The 24,840-nt window shown below is 43.3% G+C and overlaps 1 protein-coding gene across 19 annotated transcripts in view; it reads right to left on the minus strand.

The window, feature by feature from the left end:
* The window catches only part of NRXN3 (neurexin 3), a 1,212,171-nt gene that overhangs the window by 1,178,171 nt on the left and 9,160 nt on the right, over positions 1-24,840 (minus strand). The window contains exon 1 of one of the 19 annotated variants that reach the window (XM_081858015.1): positions 13,425-13,443. The exons of the other annotated variants lie outside the window; for them this stretch is intronic. The gene's annotated coding sequence lies outside the window, so the exon portion shown is untranslated. Of the gene's footprint in view, positions 1-13,424; positions 13,444-24,840 lie in introns of those variants that run through there. 19 annotated transcript variants of the gene reach the window in all.

Genomic DNA, 24,840 nt, shown 5'->3' on the forward strand with positions numbered 1-24,840 from the left:
AGATTCCTTCCTAATTAAAACAAATACAAGGAAGCAATTAACATCTTAAAGGAAACAGATGGTGAAATGGCACAACTTGTTTATTGCGTGAAGACCTAACGTGTTATCTCCTCTACGTTCCTATGCTTTAATTAAGCACAGCCATAGGTAGATTCAATGTGCTCTGGAGTGGGCTTATCAAATTATTGTTTCTGAAAAGCTGGATGTTATAGAAGGCAGAAGAAGAAAGAAAGAGTCAAGCCCTGATATCCAAAACATAGGCTAGGAAGAGCAAATCCCTGTGCAAGAGGGATGACAGAACAAGATATCCATGGGAAATCTTAAAAAGGAAGACACTGACAGATCAAAGGGTCCATGTTAGAAAAATGGGCAGAACTGCCAGCCCTTCACCTTTTAATCTCCTTTTACCCCTTATGAAAAATACACTTTATCCCACACTTGGGGAAGGACATAGCTCAGTAGCAGAGCATCTGCTTGCACACAGAAGGTCCCAGATTACATCTCCAAGTGGGGCTGGGAAAGACCCCTGCCTGAAACCTGTAGAGCTGCTACCAGTCAGAGTAGTCAATGATAAGTTAGATGGACCAATGGTCTGACTAAATATAAAGCATTTTCCTATATTCCTTTAACCACGTTAAAGACCCATGTATTGTTTCTCGAAGCTTAAGGATAAGGACACCCTACAAGCCTATTCCATTATTCATCCTGTATGCCCAATGGAAGAGTCAATGTTAATGATGACCACTTAAGAGTGCAAGAGTCAAAGAATGCTATACCTATCCCTCCCTCTGCAGCCGTAACTCAGTTTCCTTGCAAAGACACAGAACTCGTCTACGACTGCCACGAAAGTTATATAGCACAGAATGCACACACCTACAAGGAGACAGAATTATTGGAATGGTGGGAACAATAATTTTAAATTTCCAGAATTTTGGAGCATTTAAATTTTCTGACATACTGCTGCAGTGAAATAAATGATAGATTTATCATCTGAACCACACGGAAAAACTGTACTGGGTATACTGATGGATACCAGCATGTGGTTCTAATTTAATTTTCTTGTACCTTTACAGCACTAAGTCTAGTCACTTGAAAAACCAGGGCTGTAATCTTGTGTACACTTACCTGGGAACAATACCACTGAAATACCACAGTGCTACATGGCTATCAGCATATTAAATAATGCTTGGAAACATCCATGACTATTTGGGATGCTGAAAGAAGTGTGGAATAGCTTTTTAAAAATGTTCCCAACTCAAACTTAAGAGAGAGCTTTAGGATGATAGAAATGTAGAGTTGGAAGGGGCACTGAGGGTCATCTAGCCCAACCCCTTACTTTCTTTTTCATTCCCCATTGTATTAACATGTCATAACCCAAAACAACCTACACAGTTAAAGTGGCCCTTTAAAAATATCAGCCACCCCAATTAAAGTGGGCCTTCACTGAAGAAGGCTGCATTCTGTATACTTTTACCTGGGAGTAAGCTACCAGCATGAGTTTGACCAAACTGCAGGAGGCAGTGGAAGGCAGAAGTGCCTAGCGTGCTCTGGTCCATGGAGTCACGAAGAGTTGGACATGACTAAACAACAACAACAAAGTCCCATTGTACTCAAACATGTTGGACGGCAATGTAAAAGGGTTGGGGCTAGGATACCGTCCTAACTCCAAACCACACAGAGCTTCCTGGCAAGTTGGAGACACCACCATATTCACAATCCAGCTACACACAGTGACTAAGAGAGAAGTGGAGAAAATTTTTGCCTAATTCCTGCAATAGCTCCAGGCAGGTGCAGCAATTAGATTGGATTCAAGTCCAGTGCCTCCAGTGGCAGCAGGATCAGCTCATCCCCTGGAATTCCCCATTTTGGGGTCAGCTGGCCTCCCGCCTACACATTAAGCAGGAGAGAGAGGTCGGCAGTGGCAAAGTGAAACTTATGTCAACTGATAACGGGAGGCCAGGCGCAGTAGGCGGAGCTGAGCAGAGGGACTGAATCCAAACCCTTCCATAACCTAGTCTAAGGGTTTGTATTATTATTACTGCTCAGTAGACAGATCAGCCACATCAAGCATTGCTATACAGTGGTACCTCGGGTTAAGTACTTAATTCATTACAGAGGTCCGTACTTAAGCTGAGACTGTTCTGAACCTGAAGACCACTTTAGCTGATGGGGCAAAGTTCTTAACCTGAAGCACTATTTCTGGGTTAGCGGAGTCTGTAACCTGAAGCGTATGTAACCTGAAGCATATGTAACCCGAGGTACCACTGTACATCTATATATATGTGTGTGACTGTGAAGCAGGTGCTTAGCTTTCTCCCATCCAAAGCAATGTCTCAAAGTGCTCAGCTTTGGCTGGATCAAGGCTTAATTGATAAAAACAGTTTTAAAACTTGCATGTTTAAAATTTGCACCATTAAAAAATTAGCAAACTATGGAAGTATATTGATCAAAAAGCCACAGTTCCGTAACGAAACACCGAAACGGAAGGCCTAGCACATAACCAGGGAAACAAACACAATAATGCCCACATCTGAATGCAGCCACAGGTTTAATATCTCTGTGAAAACTAAGCCTAAATCTGGGAGCCAAGTTCAAATTCAAGACACCATTGTTGATCCTTGTAGCAGATCCACTGTTTAATCCAAGAAATATTCAATCCCTTCCTTTCCCTGGGAGAATTTCTGAAAAAGGTGATGGGGTCCGGTGGGGTGGAGGTGGGGGAGAACTAACTCCTAAAGGAAAATATAAACTTGAACCCGGTTTGCTCTTTGAAAACTACAGAGTATAAAACATTTTGCAAACTACTAAAAAAAAGGAATAGGCCTGGAGTAATTTATATTCCATAACTAAAATATTAAGATGTATTTCCTCCTCGCTCTCTGTAGAAATGGCAGCAACAAAGGATTTTTCACTGACATGTCACAAATATTGACAAAGCAAGCAAAGGTTTGTTTTTCCTCCCTCGTTCACAGTGCAAAGTCATGTACTTGCAAGTGATATTTATATGTGGCTTTCTTCAGCATCTTCTGCCTCAAGCCAGAAGCTTGTCTGCTGTCCCTTCATGTTGAGAACATGCAAGCTTGCTTGGTTTAAAAGGTCAGTTGTAGCTTGATGCACACAGACTCTGATGCAGAAGTCCTTTATGGGGGTGGGGAAGCAAAAAAGAAACCATCCTAATATTAAGCAATATGTACCGTGATTTATTTATTTTTTTACAAATGAATGTGGGAACGAATATGGAATTTTTTTCTAATTTTCTATAGCATATTTCATAGTAAAAACGATTTATTAAATTAAAGGCTCTTGCATTAAATCTAGGAGAAGCCCATGGTCACTGCAACTAGCAAAGCACAATATGTGATGTAATATTTGCACTCAGTAATCTTGCCTTGTTGTTGCTATTTTTAATTTTAAAAAACATGTACAAAACTAGTTAAGACCTCATCTAGGATACTGTGTCCAGTTCTGGCCACTGCACTGATGAGATGGAAACAGACAAATTGGAACAGGTTCAAAAGAGGGCAATTAAGACAGAAGGCAAGTCTTATGAGGACAGGTTGAAGGAACTGGGTATGTTTAGCCTGGAGAAGAGAAGAGGGCACACAATAGCACACTTGAAAGGCTATCACATTAAAGACAAGGACAAAGACTTGTCCTCTGCCAAAGGGCAAGACTAGATCTAATGGTATATTTTGGATGAACAGTTGCAAAAACTGCAAAAGAGCACTTTGACAGTGGAAGTAGTTACGTGGAACGATGGGCTCCCCCTTCACTCCGCCTTTCCAGCAGAGGCTGCACTGAGCAGGAGAAGATATATATGGTGTTTTTTTAAAAAAAAAATATGAGGTGCCAATACTCATATTGATAAAGGTGCCACGGGTGCTAGCACAAACTGGCTGCCAAAAGCAGCAAAAAGAGAGGTGCTGGTATTCTTTACCATTGAATACTGCCATAAAAAGGCATACAAATAACAGATTAAGGTGTCAATCCACAAACCACTAACTCTGTTACTACTAAAGTTAGCAATACAGTTCCATAGTATAAATCATGGGGCTTAGAGGAAAACATATACAATGTACCTTTTCACACGTTCTATGAATGCACGAAGTGGAGTGGTAATAATGATCACCTCTACTATCTCTGCCACCAACCTCCACATGTTCATCTGAAGGTCTGAACAGAGCCTACAAGCATGCAACACAGATACAGCAGAACTAGTCACCCATTGCAAATACAGTGGTACCTCTAGTTACGAACTTAATTCGTTCTGGAGGTCTGTTCTTAACCTGGAAACTGTTCTTAACTAGAGGCGTGCTTTTGCTAACGAGGCCTCTTGCTGCCGCTGCACCGCCGGCACACGATTTCCGTTCTTATCCTGGGGCAAAGTTCTCAACTTGAGGTAACACTTCCAGGTTAGCAGAGTTTGTAACCTGAAGCGTTTGTAACCTGAGGCATTTGTAACTCGAGGTACCACTGTATTTGTGCAATATGGCAACCTTCAATTTGCACTTACAACTCAGGGAAGTTGGAGGCTCATGGGTGTTAAGGTACAGTTTAGAGGTTCCCGGTTGGGGGGCGGTTCCATGTTGCAGTGGGCTGAATTAGCTTGTGTTAGTTCAAAGTAAGAATGGCTATCTCCTGATCTGAGGGCAGGCAGGTTGTTTAATTCATTCTGAGCCAAATTTAAGAGAAGGGGGGAAGTGTTATCCACTCTTTTGTTTGAAAAAAAAACCTATCTAAAATATGTAAAATTAAGGCTAAAAGAGTTATTATTTTATTCTTTATTAAATTTGTATACCACCATTCATCCACAGATCTCAGGGCAGATGGTCTTGCTTATAATGTAACAATATTGCCCAGTTCTGGATATATTACTGAAAGTTTTCCTTAAGTCATTTCAGAAATCTACCCTGCTCCATTTTGCCATTACAAGTACTAAGATCATCAGTGTCAGTAGAAACGAAGTCCACAGAAAAGCACATGCATGTGTGCAATTAGCCCACATGATAATTTGCATGTGGGTGTTGCATTTCTTCCTAAACATAAGCAGTTTCCATGTGGAAAAACCGTGAGTATATAGCAGCCCTTCAAGTAAGAGGTCTTCAAGGCTAATGAAAAATAATTTCTTCTTGGCAGTATCATTGGCAGTAGATTCAGAGGCACATCCCTACGCAAGTTTCTCATGAAGACGTTTCCAGGTTATTTGGTCCACAAGTTGGGGCGGGCAGGAGGGAGAAGAATTGGCAACCGCACTCCCTTCGTGGAGAAGTTTATCTGTGAATTAACTGATTAAAAGCAGAGCAGCTGAACTGCAATAGGAAATAGGTCGATAAGAGACCTTTAGTGGATGGGGAGCCATTGATCAATAATTACTTTTCTGCTAAAGAGTCTTTTCCTGAAGTAGCAGAGGCCCTCCTTTTGCACACATCTTCAACATTTGCATTAACCTTTACAGCACAAGGATTAAAGACAGTCACACCACAGATGTTCTATAAGCACATGATTCTATCCCTTTTCCCCTTCTTCATCTCTCATTTAAAAACCCAGGCATGCTGCTTATTGGCCAAGCACTCCACAACTCCCACCTACCTCCACGCCTGTGCAGTTTTGTGACCTACTCACAGCTTAATGCAGCCTACCAGCCATGTATGGTGGCCTACCAAATTCCAGGGTTTTTTTCCTGCCTGCCAGGGACTTCAGCTTGGTGTGTCACAAATTGTGCAGGCCTTCTAGACACGTCCAATGCAAGGAGAGCAGGCATTTCTGGGAAGAAAGAAAAATAGAACTTCCAGGAAAACTAAACACTCTGAATATAGTGGTGCATCTTTCAACACCATTACGAGGGTGCTAATATAGGGTGCCAAGAGAGTCAAACCAGAGACCATCACCGATGGAATTCTTGGGCATATGGAGTTATTGGCCTGATCTTCACAGAGTTAGAAGGGCCATCTAGTCCAACCCCCTGAATGCAGGAATCTCAGCGAAAGGATCTATGACAGATGGCCTTCCAACCTCTGCTTAAAAAGCTCCAAGGAAGGAGAGTCCACAACCTCTTAAGGGAGACCATGCCACTGTCGAACAGCTCTTACTGTCAGAAAGTTTTTTGCCTGATGTTTAGTCAGAATCTCCTTTCTTGTAACTTGAAACCATTGGTTCAAGTCCTACCCTCTGGAGCAGGAGAAACCAAGCTTGCTCCTGACCCAGATCAGAAACATAATGGAGAGCAAAGGTTTAAAGCCCCCTTATCTTCACTGTGTTGTAATACCATCTAGACCAGGCATGGACAAACTTGGCCCTACAGATGTTTTGGGACTACAATTCCCATCATCCCTGACCACTGGTCCTGTTAGCTAGGGATGGTGGGAGTTGTAGTCCCAAAACATCTGGAGGGCCATGTTTGGCCATGCCTGATCTAGACCAAAGGCCCGTCTGGCCCAGCATCCTGTTTCCAACAAGACTGACTTTGGAAATGCTGTAAGCAGGACATGTGGACAATGGCTCCTGTTGTTCCCCTACTGAGTTTCCTCCTGTTTTTCCCCTACTGAGAGGCACGCCAAGTGATCCTGGAGTAGCTATATTGAAGGTCCTGGTTCAAAAGAGCACGGGAAACCATCAGGAATAAAACTGTTAGAATGAACAGATGGTCAAAGCAAAGTTTCAGGATAGGAGCTAGACATGGAAAGCTTGAGTGGCCTAAAATACCTGGGGGAGGGAAATTCTAGAGAGTATCTGAAGTGGACAGGCATGATATAGAACTTAACAGGGGATTCGTCCTGGGTAGCCTAGCATCCAGGCTTAGGGCCAAACTACTTAAAGTGCTAAATCCATTACTAAAAAACACATCATGGATTTTAGAGTTAGTAGTAGGAATGGAGGCAATTTTCATTGTGACTGCCGCACTCAGGAAAGGGAGGGCCTCTCCAGCCAAAATTCTGACGAAAAGCAGCAGTGGGAGTCTCTCCCCGCCCCCTAAGCAAATAGCAGTGCAGGGGGCTATTTTTGTGAGAGTCATGGCTGAATCCTGGAGAGGGAAGGGCTGCTCCTCCCCTTCCTGCATGCTGCCATGCTGATTAAAACTGTCCCCCACAACTATTACTATGACGCACCACTCTCTCATCTGGAAGTCCTCTGATCTCCATTGTGTGATGGTGCTCTGCAATTACTCAGTGATGAAGAAAATGCATTCTGCGTACACTCAGGAGGCACTTACATATCATATATATAATAGGAATATATGAGAGCATTAAAAACTGATGCTAAGGCATCAGTAAACCAGGGCCCAAATTAAGCTCTGTTGATTTCCAAGCATCTTGTTCCAGATGGTGGTAATGGGCAGCCAGCCATCATCCCACTTGCTTGTAGGTTACAGCAGCCTGATAGCTATATATTCAACATGGGCAACCTTCCAGAAGCCACATGTCATTGATGGGTGGGACTGAAGTCAAGTGGGCAGGGGCCAGAGATACAACTCTTAACCTATGCAGTGGGCTATAGTCTCAGCCACACATTAAAAAACAACAACAGGTTTGTATGCTCATCTCTCTCCATCCTGGCAAGTGAGAAGCATTTCTGCCGTTCAAGGGCACACCCCAGCCAAGCAAATGTATTTGAGAATGTCATGGAGCAAGGCTGATGAAGAGTAAGAACTTGGGAAGAGTCCCAGCTGCCATTCAGAGAGGCCTGGGTAGCTGCATTCAGCCCTCAAGGCTTCCTCACCTCTGAGTTACAAAGTAAGTTCATAAATCAACTGTTGCACAAGATCTGCTAGTTAATTTCCAATTGAGTGTTTACAATCAAAACATGTGACTCTATACTCCCAAAGTGGGGAGCCTCTGATCTGTGGGTGCCATTTTGGGCAGACTGCACCTACTTTCACCGCACTTGGCAACATATGGGATACCAGGCACTGAAAACAAAACCCAGACTTGGAATTTCAAGCAGCCACTAAAATGAGGAAGAACTGGGAGTGGACTTTCAAGCACACTCCCAATTCTTCCTTTCAATCATCAGCTTGAATTCAAGCCAGTGGTGCAAGAGATCTTTGTTCTGCAACTGCAACTTGAGCCACACCCACAAAGGAAAAGTGTTACTGTGGGTCATCTGATGTCACTGTGACAGGTGGGCCACCCTTCCCAGCTGTCAAAATAGCCCACAAGGGGTATGGGAACTCAGGATCCTGTTTGCTGACTGGGTATTGTTCCTCACCTCTGCTGAGTCAGACTACTGGTCCATTTAGCTCAGTCTCCTCTGAAGTGACTTGGAGTGTCTTTCCAGCGGTCTTTCCCAGTCCTACCTGAGGATTCCAGGAATAGAATCCGAAACAGTTTACAGGCAAAGGATGTGCTCCACTGAGGATTTTGGCAAAACAGACTGAACTACGTAGAATTAATAAGGTACTTCTTACATTCTTAAGGAAGAGTACATACTCAGAAACACTCAATAGAAAATTGTGTATGCCTTTGCTGTTAAAGGGATCCTAAATACGAGCTTTCCCTTTGCCATTTTAAACAACCATCTGTCTACAAGGAGACCAGTAAAACTAAGTAGACCACACAAAACTAAAGTCAGCTCACCTCTGTCAACTGCAAGCACCACTGCAAGTCAAAAACAGCACACAACTGAAGGGAGCACTCACTCCACTATTTTTTTAAGGATTTCTCAAGTTGGTTGGAAATCTAGGGCAGCCAAGAGGACTCTTGCACTTCAGCTCTGAGCTGCAAATCCCTCTGCTTTTTGTTGAATACCTGGTTGCTCCTTCCCCCAGTACTGCTAATACACATCAATCCTAATTCACAACAGCCCCCTGCTGTTCCAATTCATTCACCTCCCCTGAGCAGAGATTGCAATTCAAGGCAAACTGTGAAATGCCTTGTGATGGGGACAAAAAGGCTCTCTAGGGACAAGCTAAGGTCAGCAAACTTACTTTGTTTGGAACCTCTGATCCACTTCATCATGGGTCTCCTGAGGTGACAAGAGCATGCACTAACCAAATGAGCCTTTAACAGATTTGTCGAAAGGAGTGAATAAAGAAATTTACTTTGACAGCTATAATGGAACAAGTTCTGTAAACAAAACACAGCAGGAGAAAGTGGGAGGGGGGAGGAGGGAGGAAAGAGACCTCAGCATTTTTTTTCATTATTATTTTTTTGAGAAGTGCTCTGTCTGCTTTAAGGACAAGTATTCTGATAACAGTACTTAGCAAAGTGTTCAAAAGACTTCCTTTACATTATCACAGTAATCCTTACAATGGCAGAAGTGTATTCTCTCCATAAGGTGCTAGGGCCAAGCAAAGGGAACTTGTCCAAACGGCCACTCAGAGTTTATGTCCAAGGCAAGATTTGAGTTGGGAACTTCCCCATTTCTGCAGCAGTCATCACATGTTGCTCAACAAGGAGTGCACTAGCACATCGAAGAAAGAATGGAGCTGAACTGTTGGGTCCCACTCAAAATGTCACTTGACTGAGTTACACCGCCCCGCCCCCATATATCTGAAAAATAACAAGTAACTGAGATACATGAGTAGAATGAGGGCTCTGTTCCTCTGCTTGTGTGTGACAGCACACAATGAGGGGTTAAATCTACAAACTACAGTACATAGTCTTTCCAGGACCAAAGCACAGAACAAGCACCACATAGAAGGCACTTTAAATTCATCCCCGGAGCAGCTCTGTCCCTGTGTGGCAACTTAATTCGTGTGTGGCTGTTGCTTACCATTTAAGCTGAAGAAGACTCTCCCCACCAACACCAACTTTTTAGAACAGGATTGTAATGCAGCAAAATAAAGTACAATGGAATTAATAAAAAGTAGTCTTTAAAGATGGGGAACTGATGATGAAGAAGAGATGACATCTGCCCTTAGGTTAAACAAAGGTGCCAAGAACTGAGCAGGGATTGTTTTCAAGCTCTCTCCTGTCCAAATCTCATTCCACCCAATAGGTAAGCTGATTTAAAACAAAGAAACATGCTAGAGTTTTCTGTATCAAAAGCAACAACACTTTTGCATTTATGAAATGTTGTATGTTCCCGGTGAGTCTAATACAGGCTTCCTCAACCTTGGCCCTCCAGATGTTCTGAAACTACAATTCCCATCATCCCTGAGCACTGGTCCTGCTAGCTAGGGATCATGGGAGTTGTAGGGCTGAGGTTGAAGATGGGCAACTCAGGCTTCTGGGATTACCTTTTTTACCACCTTTTTTTTTTTTAAGTAAAACCTTGGGTTCCACCATACTATTGTTGTAAACCGCTTTGATATTTTAAAATAAAATTGTAGTGTATACAAATATTTTGTAATAAATAAATAAATACCAAGTATGCTCAGCAGCAACAACTGAAGCCCATTTCACAACCAGCCTTAAGAATGCATGCAAACCCCACACACCAGTAAATATATGTTTGTTCCATCATGAAAGACATTTCAGTATTACAAAATACTGAACACACTGGGCTGCTTTAAACTTATAGAGCCATTGGAATTAATGAACAGCACTATGTTAGCTTGAACCTGTTTTACATTACATACATATGCTGTTTCTGCATTTATCAGTCACACATTCCAAGCAAAGGAGGTTGCTCTTAAATGTTAATGTGGGGGGGGGGACATATTTAGCTTTTGCCTCTATGTTGCAGCAACACAGTACACACCAAGCAGCCTGCTTACTTTTGCTCCCTGTTCTCTGTGCCTTTGTTCCCCACGGTGCAATACTCTTCCATTTCTTGTAAGAGACAAACCACAGAGGACAAAGTCATTGGCTCTTGACTGTCACTGAAGCACCACTCAAGCATTCTTAGCTATTAATTCTTCCCCTCTGCCTACTGCTTCAGTGTACCTATTTTACAGGAGGAGAAAGAAAGGCAAAGAGAACAAAGGCATGTGCAGTCAATGAGGAAACAGCAGATCCCAAGTGTTTCCATTTGGAATCTCTAGCTCTACACATTCAATCATACAATTGCATTAGCTTTAGTCTTTCAACGATCAGTGAAAGTGACTAATGCCTTTGTTTAAACACTAATTCAGGGCCTGACCTTTGAGTCAAACTGTTCTGGAAGAAAGATATCATGGAGGCAAATGAGATTTTACTGGCCTAACAAAGGTAGAATATTTGCGGTTTTCTAAGCAACAAGTACACAATTCTGTGTTTCAAGAGAGGCTAGAACAAAGCCTTGGAAGAGATGGTAGAGAATTTCTGCATCTTTAAGTGAACCAATCAAATTTGCACCTTTCAATTAATAAAAGATTGCAATGTCATTATTCCTCATATTCCACCTCTCCAAATTTTGCAACACAGCTCTCAGCTCAAAATGTGTGTGTGTGTTTAAGATAAAATATATTTAGAAATGTGTACACTGAGATTAAAATGTTAATTTAAACAAGTGGGGGGGGTTAAAAATGCAGATTAATGCAGAAACCAGATGGAACAGATTTATGAATAAACGTATGTGAAAGTGATATTGACTGGAAAGCTACAGCCAAATCCAAGGAACTATGGGTTCTTTACAAAAAACAGCATGCAAGAACAAGCCCAAATCTGAAACCCAGGTTTCCCAGCCCCAGGCGCGCAGGAAGGCGGAGTCAGCTGGCCGCCTCAGTGTCTTGCTGGCTCAGTCACCCCCAAACTCACGGTGTAGAGCCACCCACAGTAGAAGAGCCCACTGCGGGGCTCCGACCGACGGGCAGGCTCTTCCTCGGACTCAACTCTCAGGCCCTGAACTCTCGGCCTAGCGCCCCTGAAGGCCCGGTGCCCAGGTGCCCTGCACCCCCCCCCCCAGTGCCTATGGGTAAGATGGCCCTGTTTGTTTTTTGCAGTCTTCAGAGTAGTAGAGTACTCGACCATTTAAACAAGATTTTAGCTGCAGTTCATTCATTTTCAGCTTTGTATTGCTGTTATTTAAAAAGTACACCTAGATATTCCTTTGTGGTGCCTATAACCTGTTTAAGGTGCCATTTAGCTCTTAGTTTTCACATATCAGTTTCTATTTATTTTTCTTTATTTAATTAATTTATATACCGCCCTATACCTGGGGGTCTCATGGCGGTTCACAGAAAAAAGTTTCTAACACTGCCACAATTAACTGTTGTAAATTTAAAACCAGTAGATGCTTTCAGTCTCTTCCTCATAGTGCACAAAATAAGGAGAGGAAATTTGCACAAACCCAAAGCTCAGCACATCTCATTTACATAACAAATCACAATTCCCCTTTACTTCTGAATCAGGCTATGGTCACTTTTGATGAGCCTCACAGAATGTTATGTACACTAACTCAGGAACCATATATGCACCAAAGATTATGCACATATGTTCTTAATACTGCACCGAGACTAATCTTTGCACCCACTTTTAAAAATGCATCTTTAATCACCTAGATACGTAGAAACACACACGCTCTCAAAACTGGAAACCTACTTACACAAAATGCAAATTGTCATTAGCTAATCAAGTTCAAAAGGGATGCGGGTGGCGCTGTGGTCTAAACCACAGAGCCTAAGGCTTGCCGATCAGAAGGTCGGCGGTTCAAATCCCTGTGACTGGGTGAGCTCCCATTGCTCTGTCCCAGCTCCTGCCAACCTAGAAGTTCAAAAGCACGTCAAAGTGAAAGCAGATAAATAGGTACTGCTCTGGTGGGAAGGTAAATGGTGTTTCCATGCGCTGCTCTGGTTCGCCAGAAGCAGCTTTGTCATGCTGGCCACATGACCTGGAAGCTGTCTGCAGACAAATGCCGGCTCCCTCGGCCAGTAAAGCGAGATGAGCTCCGCAACCCCAGAGTTGTCCGCGACTGGACCTAATGGTCAGGGATCCCTTTATCTTTACCTTTAATCAAGTTCAATTTGCCACCAACAATTTTATTCTGGAATTCAACAGAAGGGAGAATTTTTGGTGGGTTTTTTGTTAAAAAAAAAAAAAAGCCCAACAAAAGCAGCAACAAACCTCTATTTCAGCTGCATTTTTCTATCACATTATCTCACACACAACACTCAAAACAACTAAAATTGAAAAAGTAGAGGAAAATTGTCTTCCTTTTAGTTTGTTTACTCAGTATATTTGACAGCACTTTGTATACAGCCAGATGCACAATTTCCTTGGTAAAGCACATCAGTCAGGATTCCCATTTTATTTGCAAGAAGGGAAATATTTAATACTTAGGAAAATATAATTGCAAAAGAAAAACTGTCGAGGAAGGTAGGAATCAAGGGTGGAAACTTACATCTTTGTGATTGACTAGAAAAAAACAGAATAGCATCCTTAACAAAATGTGTACTGAGAATTATATTTATCCACAAAAGAAAAAGACCCTACTACAAGCATGGTCCTAGTTTATATTCCTCATGAAAATCACTATCATTTACCATGCAAAGGGATCAGTAAAGTTACAGAGAACTATCAGGAAAGAATTAAACAAAGGTCTGAACAATTTATTTAAAATTGTACCGGTTCCTAGTCTTGAGCCAGCTGATCGTCTCATCCTAATTCAAAGCCTCAAAACGAAAACACAGTAACTTTCCACAGCAACCCAAGGGCTTTCTTTCAGCAGTACCAAAATCCAGCTCAACAAGTGGAAAACCTGATGCATTCTTAGAAGCCCACCACTCTGTGCATTGTACCACAACCTATAAAAGCCAGAGGATGCACGGCGCTTCATGCGGGCAGTGACAGCTCTCCAAGGAAGTCCAAAAATAGCAGAAAAAGATGCTTCACATGTTAAGGGAGAAATTGATGGGAAGCACAAGAAGCAGATTCCAAAAAGTGATGGAACAAGATGGATAGAATCCAGCACACGAGGAGATGTCTCTTTGCAGACTGGTCAGTTGCCTCCACGTCGCCCTTTGTGAAAATCTCCCTCCTCTGTGTGCAGCGACGATAACTCAGCCCTTTGAAAAAGGTGTCGGAGTGATGCAGGGTTTGGATGGAAAGAGATGGCAGGGAAAGATGAGGAGGGGGGCTCATATGGGCAGTCTACGGCTGGAAGCTTTGAAAGCCCAAGGTTTCTGCAAATGCCTCTGCTAAAAGCGGAGGCAGGCTCCTGGATCGATTATGCATGCACGCCACTGAAAACACCAGCCGCTTAAGTGCCAGAGCCCTACTGGATAATTTATAGGCCAGTGTTAGTATTCACAGAGTGGTGGGCAGAGTTCAGAGGAACAAGGTAGAGAATAGAAGTTTAAGACAACTTTCACATATCACTTATCAACCATTCACTGCGAATTTCCGGGCTTGTTTCACAGACGTAAGCAAGGGGCAAAAGCCCAATCAGGGTCTGGATGGGTACCAGCAGCCGCTCCAGAATAAATGAAGGGCATTGATCTGCATCTTTGTTATATGAATAGATAAAGGCTGCCTTAATTTTGAACTCAGGTCACCTAGTATTATCTTTGAGGAGTAGCAGCTATTGGGGTATGGGACATTCAACAGTTGCCTTCATTCCCTGTAGCACTTTTCACATGTTCATTTGAATAGGTAGACAAGTGGGAACAGTATTCCACTTGTTTATGATCACTGGTTGCGAGCCTAGTTCATGTGCAGCAGTAGGTAAGGAAGAGCCCTCCACCAAATCTGTACACAGCATGGGACCAGAGGCCACAAGCAGGTAAAATGCTACTCCCTTCTGTTCAGAGTAATGTGTGGAAAGCGCTCGTGCATTGTCTCCACACACTGTAAGCTACTGTGCACTAATGTCTTAGGTACAACTCAGAGTAGTAAAAACCCTGCTGCAGGCCTGTATTCACAGTCCCACCAAGAATCTGCTGTTATTGACACCTGTGTGGAGCCTGAACACAGCGGTCAACATTCAACCGTCCAACATAAACACAGTCTAGTGACACTTTTCAGACTGAAAAGGTGATATTAGAACGCCTTGTTGAAATACCTTGCAACTTGCATAAGCAACTTAATGCAATTCCTCCTGTCCTGATCTGTGATTATTAAGAGTGCTGCTTTAAAAGCCTTGTTACCCTACCACCACCCAAAAAATCACCAGGTGTTCAGATATTTCCTCCTTATTTATAATTGACATTTTATCAGAATTTTCCAAAGCAGAGTTACAGAAATCTTTTAGGAAAAGAAAGCTCCTGTTATTGAGGAAAATGTTGCTAACTTCTGCACGAGTCTAAAACCTCTTTAAACTTCAAGCTATGCAACTGTGTTCATTCCAGGAAGTGATAAAAATGGAACAATTGGTCCTACCAGAGGCTGTCTGTGGTTTTGCATCTGTTACAATTAGTATTTTTCCTGATAATACCAAGGTCCCAAAGCCTTTTTAACCATACTGCTACACCCAGTGTGCCAACATAAACATTCTTGCTGCCGCCAATAAGTACCAAATAAATTTGAAATGGTTTTTTTTTGGGGGGGGGGGGTTAACCAGTAACTGAGTACTCCTTAACAAGATTGCAGGCCCAGGCTGCGCATTCCCCCACCCCACCCCCGTTCAGGTGAGCTACCAATAAAGGAGACCACACAGTTGAATGGGATCAAATGAGGCCACAACTTTATTGACAACAGATGAAGTGGTTTGGCATAGGCACTGGGTAAACATTTATTTCCAGGATGCCTACCAGAAATGACATCAGGGTCAACCCGGCAGCGGGGATTCCTATGACTTACATCAAATAGGGGGATTCCTGCAGGGATCCCCACCTCTAGGAGCGCTTAGGCCCAAGCCCCCTGTCTGGGCAAATGGACAGAAGCCACTCCATCATGGATCCCTTTAACGAGATACCCTACTTCTGGAGGGGAAGGCAAGGGTACACCCCCTTCCAACCAAAGCTAAGGTCACCCAATGCCAAAACCGCCAAAGTTGTGATGATTGCTATGGGGTAGGCAAAACCTCCAGGTCTTAGCCAATTCGCTTGGTAGGCAAATTCCTACCTGGCCTCACTAATACGGCGACCACCGCAGCCATAGCAAGGTCAATTCAATGAGTAAATGCAAAATTACCAGAGTGGATGGGTGGATCCGGGCCAGCCTGCCATTGGCCAATTTGGCAGGCTGATGCAGAGCAGAATTTCAAGCTGGGAGCACAAGCCAAAGCTCGCGTTCCGGCAGGGATCAGACCCTGATGCCCAGCCCTGCATTGTCAGCGGGAAGGGAGGCGCTGGGCATCCCGCAAAGCCACCACACCCCTAAAAGGGGGTAAGTGGATTTACCTGAAATACCTGAAATCCCAGAATCAATGTCTACAAAACTACTTCATTTGGAGATAATTCCACATGCAAACACAGCATCTCCTGCTCACTGAAACAACTCTGCCTATTCCCCTGTGCTGCCCCTTATGCCTGGAACTTTTGCTGTTGTTGACTGAACTCACTAGTTGTTGTTTTTTAAATGCAAAATTAACTCAAGATTACTTACATAATAGCACACAAATTAAAAGGCACAATCAACCAAAGATGGCAACAGGTACACATGACAGTTCACTGCCATGCTGGATAAACCACACACACCATCTTCTCCAAGTTTCTTGGCTGCATCTTTGCCCTAATCAAGTTAAGATTCAAAATTGTCCCATTCCTTAGATTTAGAGAAAAGAATAGATCACATGCAGAAGTACATATTTTCTAGTCACTCTGTTTAGAAATGAGAATTCTTTCATGTGCGGAGTAGAAATTCGCTTCTTAGTTAATCTTCTGGCTTTTTTGACAATTTAGGACTCAAACCAGATATCCAATAAGAAAGGCAACAGCATGCCCATGAATGACTTGTTTGAGCCAGTGTACCAAAATAAGGTACATGAACACCCTTGGTCCCTGCAGCTATTTATTTTTATTTTTATTATTTTCATTATTACCACCCCCACCCCCCATACACACTCTGGGTGGCTTTCAGCACATATAAAAGCATAATAAAATATCTAACATTAGCAACTTCCTGATACAAGGCTGCCTTGGCATCCGACGGTCAAAACACATGAGCACGCGTCACATATAAAATTAGTACTTGTTAGAACTACATTCAGGCTTGCTTATTCCTTCACACATGCCCCTTTTTTGTTGTTGTTGTTGTTTGTTAGGTGCTTCCCCAAACCCTGCATACCCTCCTTTTGAGATGGTTTCTATGTGAGTACTTTTCCCCTGGCACAGGAGAAGGCAAACTCCAGGGCTTTTCCTGCTCTTTCAAGCAACAGAAACAGAACCCGTAAAAAGGCAGCTCCTTTCCTGCTTTCTTTCTTTCCTGAACATGAGAGGCACAGAGCAACAGATATGGAACATAAAGCACTATTAATAGCCACTGTCCTGCCATGATGAGTCACCTCACCACATAGAAAACAGCAGAATCACAAGCAGGGTTTTTTGTGTGTTTTTTTAAAAAGCCCTTTCCCAACAATCGTAGACCAACAAGGTAATTTATTGGCAGCATTAGAAGTGAAATACCAATCAATTGCACTAATATTGAAAGCACGCTATGGTATATCATTGCCTAGCAAGGGAGGCAGAAGTACTTGCGGAATCCAACACAGCGATTCAAAACTCATTCCATCCTTCTGGGAATAATAAGATCCCTTAGATAGCTATTAGAGACATTCTTTTAGTCACCTAGCCATAAATATCCCATAAGCAAGAAGTGCTGCGGCGAATGCAGAAATCCGGTCACTGTGCCATCATAGAAAATTATCCCCCCCCCCCTTCTAAAAGCAGATCAGTTCTATGGGAAATTTCCAAATGGGCGGGAGAAAAGGTGTCCCACGGTTTCAAAGTCACACACATACATACCTGCTCAGATTTCCCTGTACATTGTCATGATCTAGGACAAGGATGGGGAACATATTTCAGTTAGATGGCCACATTCCCTCCTGGGGGGGGGGCTACCTAGAGGCCCCCCAGAGGCAAAAGTGGGCAGTGGTACAGTGGTACCTTGGGTTAAGAATTTAATTCGTTCCGGAGGTCCGTTCTTAACCTGAAACTGTTCTTAATCTGAGGTACCACTTTAGCTAATGGGGCCTTCCGCTGCTGCCGTTGTCGCTGCCACCGCCATGCGATTTCTGTTCTCATCCTGAAGCAAAGTACTTAACCCGAGGTACTATTTCTGGGTTAGCGAAGTCTGTAACCTGAAGCGTCTGTAACCTGAGGTACCACTGTAATGTGAATTGTACCTTTATAGAGTCAAGGTGGTTTATTTACACTTGGACATCCTTCTCTATTGTTCATCCAGGCAAGCAAGAAGAATCATTAAAGTTAAAGGACACATTCCAACCAGGAAAAAATGCACAAAGATGATCTGGTGCAGGTGTGTGGCCTGAGCAAAGTCCATACAGCTATATTTAGGGCCTGTGGGGCCTTGTTTACCCTTAAAACTGAGTGACAATGAAAATTGTATGCATGTTTCGTTCAAAGAAGGCCCCTGAGTCCCATGGGAAGAGGGATTGACACTCTGAGAATTGCAGCTCTGGGAGGGAAACAGGGGTCTCCAAACAACTCTCAGCACATTTAGCAAATTACAGTTCCCAGGATTCTTTGGGGAAATTGATGACTGTTTAAAAATAGTATGATACTGCTTTAAATGTATAGTGCTTTAAATATATAGTGCAAATGAGGCCTAGGATTCTGGCGACTGTTGTATGTGCAACTATGCTGGGAGGGAGTGGGGGGGGGGAGGAAAGGTTAAAGTAAATAATCTGCCTAAAGTATTTTATTTTTAAAAAATTACAATTTCAGCCAATTGCCCACCTGAACATGAAAGCTGTTTTCAAAAACTGATGCTGACAAAAGGTGAAATTATTTAGCACATAAGTAGTTGTTGGCATCAGTCTCTCTTGGGAGACAATGAAGGAGTGTGCCTTCTTGTACCTGTTGAGACTGATGCAGGAAATACATGTTTTGTTGCAGCTGGGGCAGATAAAGGTGTCTGGTTGTGCTGCTGCAGACGCACCATGGAGTTTCTTCTCTCAACACTCCTCCCAGCGGCCATTCCTTCTCTGGTCATGGCTATGGATGCACAACCTGAATGACTGTCTCCAGCCACTGTGGTCATCTACAAGGGATCCCCACATAGCAGGGCTGATGTTGCCAGCCTTCAAGCCACATTTGCAGACATCTTTGTAATGCAGTTGGTCTGCCAACGGGCCTAGTGCCTGAAGAAACCTGCCCGTAGAGCATGTCCTTGGAGATCCTGCCATCTTCCATTCTGTAGACATGACCAAGCCAGCATACACGTCACTAAGACGGGAGTGAGAAAATGCTGAGAATGTGGGCTTGGGAGAACACATCTTTGTTTGAGACTCTGTCCTGCCATGTGATGTCCAAAATCTTCCTGACACAATGCATGTGGAAGGCATTGAGGTGTTGCTCCTGGTGGTTGTAAATTGCAGACCACTCACTTCCATCAAGCAGTGTACTCAACACGCAAGCCTGGAGAAGCAAGCCATTGCTGTAGGTGCCTTGCCAATATGCTTGTCCAGCTCAGCATCAGTGGAGATGTTGCTGATTATGGTGGAGCCCTGGTAGATGAAATCATCTACCACTTCAAGCGTGTGGTCACCAATGCTGATGCGTGGAGTGCTGGTGAAGTCCTGACTCAGGATGTTGGTCAAAATTCCCTGCAGGCTTGGGCAAAATGGTTAATGAGTCTCTGTAGCGCTTCCTCAGAGTCAAGGCTGTCATCTGCAAACATCTCTCAGATAAGGACCCGTCACACTTTTGTTTTGTTTTGTTTTACAGAAGCCGTCTGAGGATGAGCCATCATACTGGACGGTGCCGCACATGTTCTTGTGGAAGGACTCAATCATCTTGTGAAGCTTCCTATCTTGCTGGGCAGTGTGAAGAGTCCTTTTCAGATGATAGGATCAAATATCTTCATCAGATACATGAAGGTGATGTACAAAGGTTACCTTTGCTCGCAGCATTTCTCCTGCAGCTGGCGCAGTGAGAAAACCATGTTGATTGTTGATCGCTGAGCTCTAAAGCCGCATTGTGACTTGGGATAGTTATGTCATAACTGGAAAATTGTGGCCCCACCTACAACAGAGCCCTGAAAGGTTTTCACAAAGGAATGGGACCCTCAGGCTGAAAAGAGGCTTCCACTCTTGCCCTAGTGCTTCTGTGGAAATTAAGCAGGTATGGACCTGGTCAGAGAAATGGAGAATGGTTCACTAGAAGGTGAGTGCTGTTACTTATGGAGCCAAAGTAGAGGCCCCCACATACAAGACAAAGGTATCACTAAGTTTAAAGGAGCCCCAAAGTCTGCAGGAATACTACAACTACGGGGGAAACTCCCCCCACAAAAATTGGACTGAGCATGCACAGTGGTCATGTAATGCTTACTTTTTTGACAGGCAACTGTGTGAGATTGAATGGATTGGTTGGAATCCATTCTGCTAACTTTTGTTGTAGTTCTGACTCGCGTTATTGATCTTATACCAGCACACCTGATCATTTCAAAAAGGCAGATGTGTATATCTTTATAGCTATGCTGTAGCTATTTAGCTACATAGAAAAATTGTACGCCACTCCATGATTCTAGGATGAAGGGCAGTATAGAAATTTAACAAACAAAAATGTAACCTCAGAAGCAGCCTCACATTGAACTTCATCAGTTAAGTCTCTCTGAAGCCAATATGCATAGACCATCGTGGTTGTCTTTGTTTGCAAAGCCACAGCCCAACAGAAATCAAGAAGCAACTGATAAAACTATAAATGCACCACAGCATATTTGCCAAAAACAAATTGAATTTGAGCGGGCACACTCTGAGGTCACAGACACATACTGTTCAGGGTGCATTTGTGTGAAAAAGAATCCAATCAACCTCAGGCCTACTCCTGATGCGGGGCCATCCATCAAAGGAGCTGAGCTTGCTTCACATAACAATAATAGCCACCTCACCCACGTAACAAATGGGTACACAAAGAAAGTGATGGGTCTTGAGTTATGCAGTCTTTAGAACAAAACCAGAAGCTTGAGTTCCAAACACTGCAGTTTGCTCACAAGAAGAGTTGCCTCTGGCTTGTGGGGTAAAAGGACACAGACTAAGATATTTACAGTGCAACAAGTGTAATGTTGCACTGTGTGGTATTCCTGCTCAGGGTTCCAGACTGGTAGCAAAGCCCTCTTCCATTGCACTCCATTTGATTCCACTTGGGACAGTTTTCCATCATCATGTATACAGTCAACATTCCACAGCCACTAAGCAAGCTGTCTTGATCGGGCTTTTTAAGAGAGCTCCCTCCTTACTTTTTTCTCTCAATGTTTTCTAACACCTACATCTTCTGCATAGGTGGGGCAGTTGTGGATACATAAGGATCCAAACGTTAATGTCAGATCTATATATTTTGCCATAGGGTGAGGAAGTGCACACTCCCACCACCCACCCTTCCTGCAGGTTTGTGTCTAACCATCCTTGCTGCCACCACTGCTACCAAGAGAAAGATGACTACAGGTTCATGTCCCATCCTGCCAATGTGGCAGCTTCTTGCCTTCCTCTTCCTGGGGTGAGCAAGAAGGTAGGGCCATTCTTAAAAAACAGTCCCTTGGAAGTTGGCACCTCTGCACATTCACCAAGTCACCAAGATTATTCTGCCTTCTAGCATAAGTTAAGTCAAGACTCAGACTAGTTTTGCTTTACAGACTCCCCCTTTTACACAAATTAATTGGTTTGAATATGGGTGAAGCATGCATGCAAACCTGTTGCCCATTAGCAAAAATAAAAATAGTGTACAATTTCAGGAGGTGGGAGGAGGCAAATTTCCAGGAAAAGTGTGACAATTATTTCCAGGACAACAGTAAAAAAAAAAAGGAGAAGGAAAAGAAGAACTGCTACAGACACAGCTTCCAGAACAGATTGGAGGAGGTGCTATTCCTATTTTAACAATGCCCAAATCGGCTTGAAGCAGGCTGCTTTATTCTGCCTAGTGGTAGGGTACATTTGGGCAGCCTGCCTGAGGCAGCATACTTTGGACATAATTAAGAAGCAACACACTATCAGTTATTTCATTTAAATAACAACAGCAATAATAATATTTTACTGTGGTAGGGTGTCATTTCAATGGTCTTAGCCAAGGCACCAAAATGTCAGGCCAGTGAGATCAGATGCCTGCTCATTGCTTACATTTTTTTAGTTATGTGAAGAATTGATTCTAGGATAGTATATCTGAAATGACTGTCCAGCTACATTTGAGCGAGTTCTGCACACTGTCTCACTAGAGTGGTACATGCCCTGCTTATCCCCCACTTGGATTACTGCCATTCTCGGTAGTAGAACTCATCCTGTGGAACACCCTCCCATCGGATGTCAAGGAGATGAGTAACTATATAAACTTTAGAAGACATCTGAAGGCAGCCCTATATAGGGAAGCTTTTTAATGTATAATGTTTTTATACATGTTAGAAGCCACCCAGAGTGGCTGGAGCTACCCAGTCAGATGGGCAGGGTACAAGTAATAATGACAATATTATTATTATTATTATTATTATTATTATTATTATTATTATTATTATTATTACTATTTAATTTATTATAAATATTTACATTTTGCTAGTTATAGCTGAAAGTGCCTGGTGTTGCTGACAAATTCTGAGAAACAGAAACATACTGAGATTTTAAAATGGAAAGTGTAATTTGCTAGTTTCAGGGCTGTGTACAGCACCACACATCTACATTCCAGGACCTTGACCTGGGGAAAACCTGACCTGCATCCAGCCTTGAATCAATGTTTAATTAAGGTTTTTAAAGCCCTATAAGCTCAGGAGAGGGGAAGCAGGGGAAAGACACTGATTCTCCTTTTCCTCTCTTCCCAATTGAATCGCAGGGAGCAGAAGGGTTGGATCCTACTGGGTGCTGTTTCACCCATGCATTCCCTGTAGGAAACATGCTGGCAAACCAGCAGACCCCTTCAGCCAGTAGGGCTGCACCCTTGGCACACAGTTCCTGCAGTGCTGCTGCATGGGCTCGACAAGCTTCCTTGGCCTCCACAATCTGCTGCCCTGCTCCTGCATAGTTTCCTCCAGTGTGTCCCATCATGGTGTAGTTCAGCCCTAGCTGTCCCTGCCACCAACACCTGCAACTCTGTGGCTGCCATTTAGCAGACTCACCTTTCTGACCATCCCTCAACTTGCTCCTTCATCAGCAGTCATCATCAATGGTGGGGTGGGGTGGGGTGGGATAGGGGAAGCACATAACTGACAGTGAGAGACCAACTGTCTTCTGGCACTGGCTCAGCACAGGAACAGGAGACAGGTCTTCTCTATTCCTCTCCCCCACCCCAATCTCCTCTTCCCACCTTGGGACCTCTGCAGTTTCAGCCATTTCCTTTGGAATCCTGCTATGGTCTACTTTCCAAGCACATTACCTGTGGGTAACATGCTGGTAAAGCAAACCCCTGCAGCTAGCAGGTGAAGGGTTCCGTTGCACTTATGGACTGCATACATGTGTTCCCCTGCTGGGAACATGCATACAAAGTCAAAATGCAGCACAGGGCTGTTTGAAAGCCCTCTTACAACAGCCATGGGTTGCCCTTGGTAGAGGCTGCCTGACTCGCCTCCCAGCAACCCACACATTAACAAACCCAGATTCCTCCAGGCAGCTCAACCCAGGGTGATCAGGGGTTGTCTTGATGTGATTCAGTCAAAGTCCAGATCAGAGCAAATTGGCCTGGCTTTGTTTGGGCTTTGGTGGAAACTGGTGTGCAGCCCTTTTCATTTCTTGCCAAATTTGGTTAACATCATTTCAGTTTTGACAGGTTCTGCCCACCATCTTGATTCAAACTGGAGTCCAATGGTATCCAAATATAGACCAAAGCCCACTCCTCCATTTCAGGAACCACTGTCAAATTGGGCGACATTATTTGCAGTGCGGTCCAAATCAGTGCAGTTTTGAATAGTTCGGTCTGCCTCAAAATGACAGCCAACAGTATCCAAATACAAACCAAAAGTCCATTGCTCCATCTCAGGAACTGTCATGCAAGCTGATTTCATGCCAAATTTGGTTTAAAATCTTTTCACTTAGGAATGGCTTTGCTCACCATCTTGTTTCAAAATGGCCTCCAACCATTTATAAACATAGACAAAAACCTGTTCCTCACACTTGGGAACAGTCATGCCAAGTTGGAATGATAATATCTCCAGACACATCCAAATTGGCGCAGCTAGTGTTAGGCCCACAGAAGGAGGTTTTAAGCTGCTGCTTCACAATGAGGAAAAACCTCCCAACATGCTGAAAATTTGGGTATAAGTTTAAATAAAATAAAATCATGATGTGTAACCATTGATTGCTTTATCCAGCATGAGTTTATCTAAACCCCCTTTAAAGTCATCTAAATTGGCAGCTGTCATTGCATGTTGTGGCAGCAAATTCCATGAGATGACTATGTGCTGTGTGAAGAATGCTTCCTTTTGACTGTCTTGAATTGAGATATTTGCTCATCCTAGTCCCAAAACAGATGAATGACAATACCACCACTTCTTGTGTTCCTCAACAAGTTCTTGTTGAGAACTATCCATTTAGTCCTACTCTCTTTTCCCAGTTCCCAGGTTCCAGTATATAAGAGGATCCATAACTGCTAAGTTTTACTCAAGGGCCTTTGGCAAAGGATTTTATCAGAAACATATTGGAAGTCCAAATATACAGCATCTACCACATCACCTCCAGTCACCTGGAATATGCTTTTCAAACTGTTGAGTTCCATACAATGAGTAGCATACTATTGCTCTTACCTGTGATCATGTCCAAAGTACTTGCAACTCCATTGCCTCCCTCTCTCTAAAAAGAAGAGCCTGAAACTTGGACTTTTATCAGCAAAGTCCACCAGTCCAGGAGGCTCTGCAGATTTATTATCTGTTCTATTTATTGCATTTATATAGCACCATGGTGTACATGGTCAAAATAATGACTGCTTGTGTTAGCTGGCAACTTTGCTACAAA

The sequence above is a fragment of the Podarcis erhardii genome, assembly GCF_964252035.2.
Source record: "Podarcis erhardii genome assembly, chromosome: 1".
In the NCBI taxonomy this organism is placed as follows: Eukaryota; Metazoa; Chordata; class Lepidosauria; order Squamata; family Lacertidae; genus Podarcis; species Podarcis erhardii.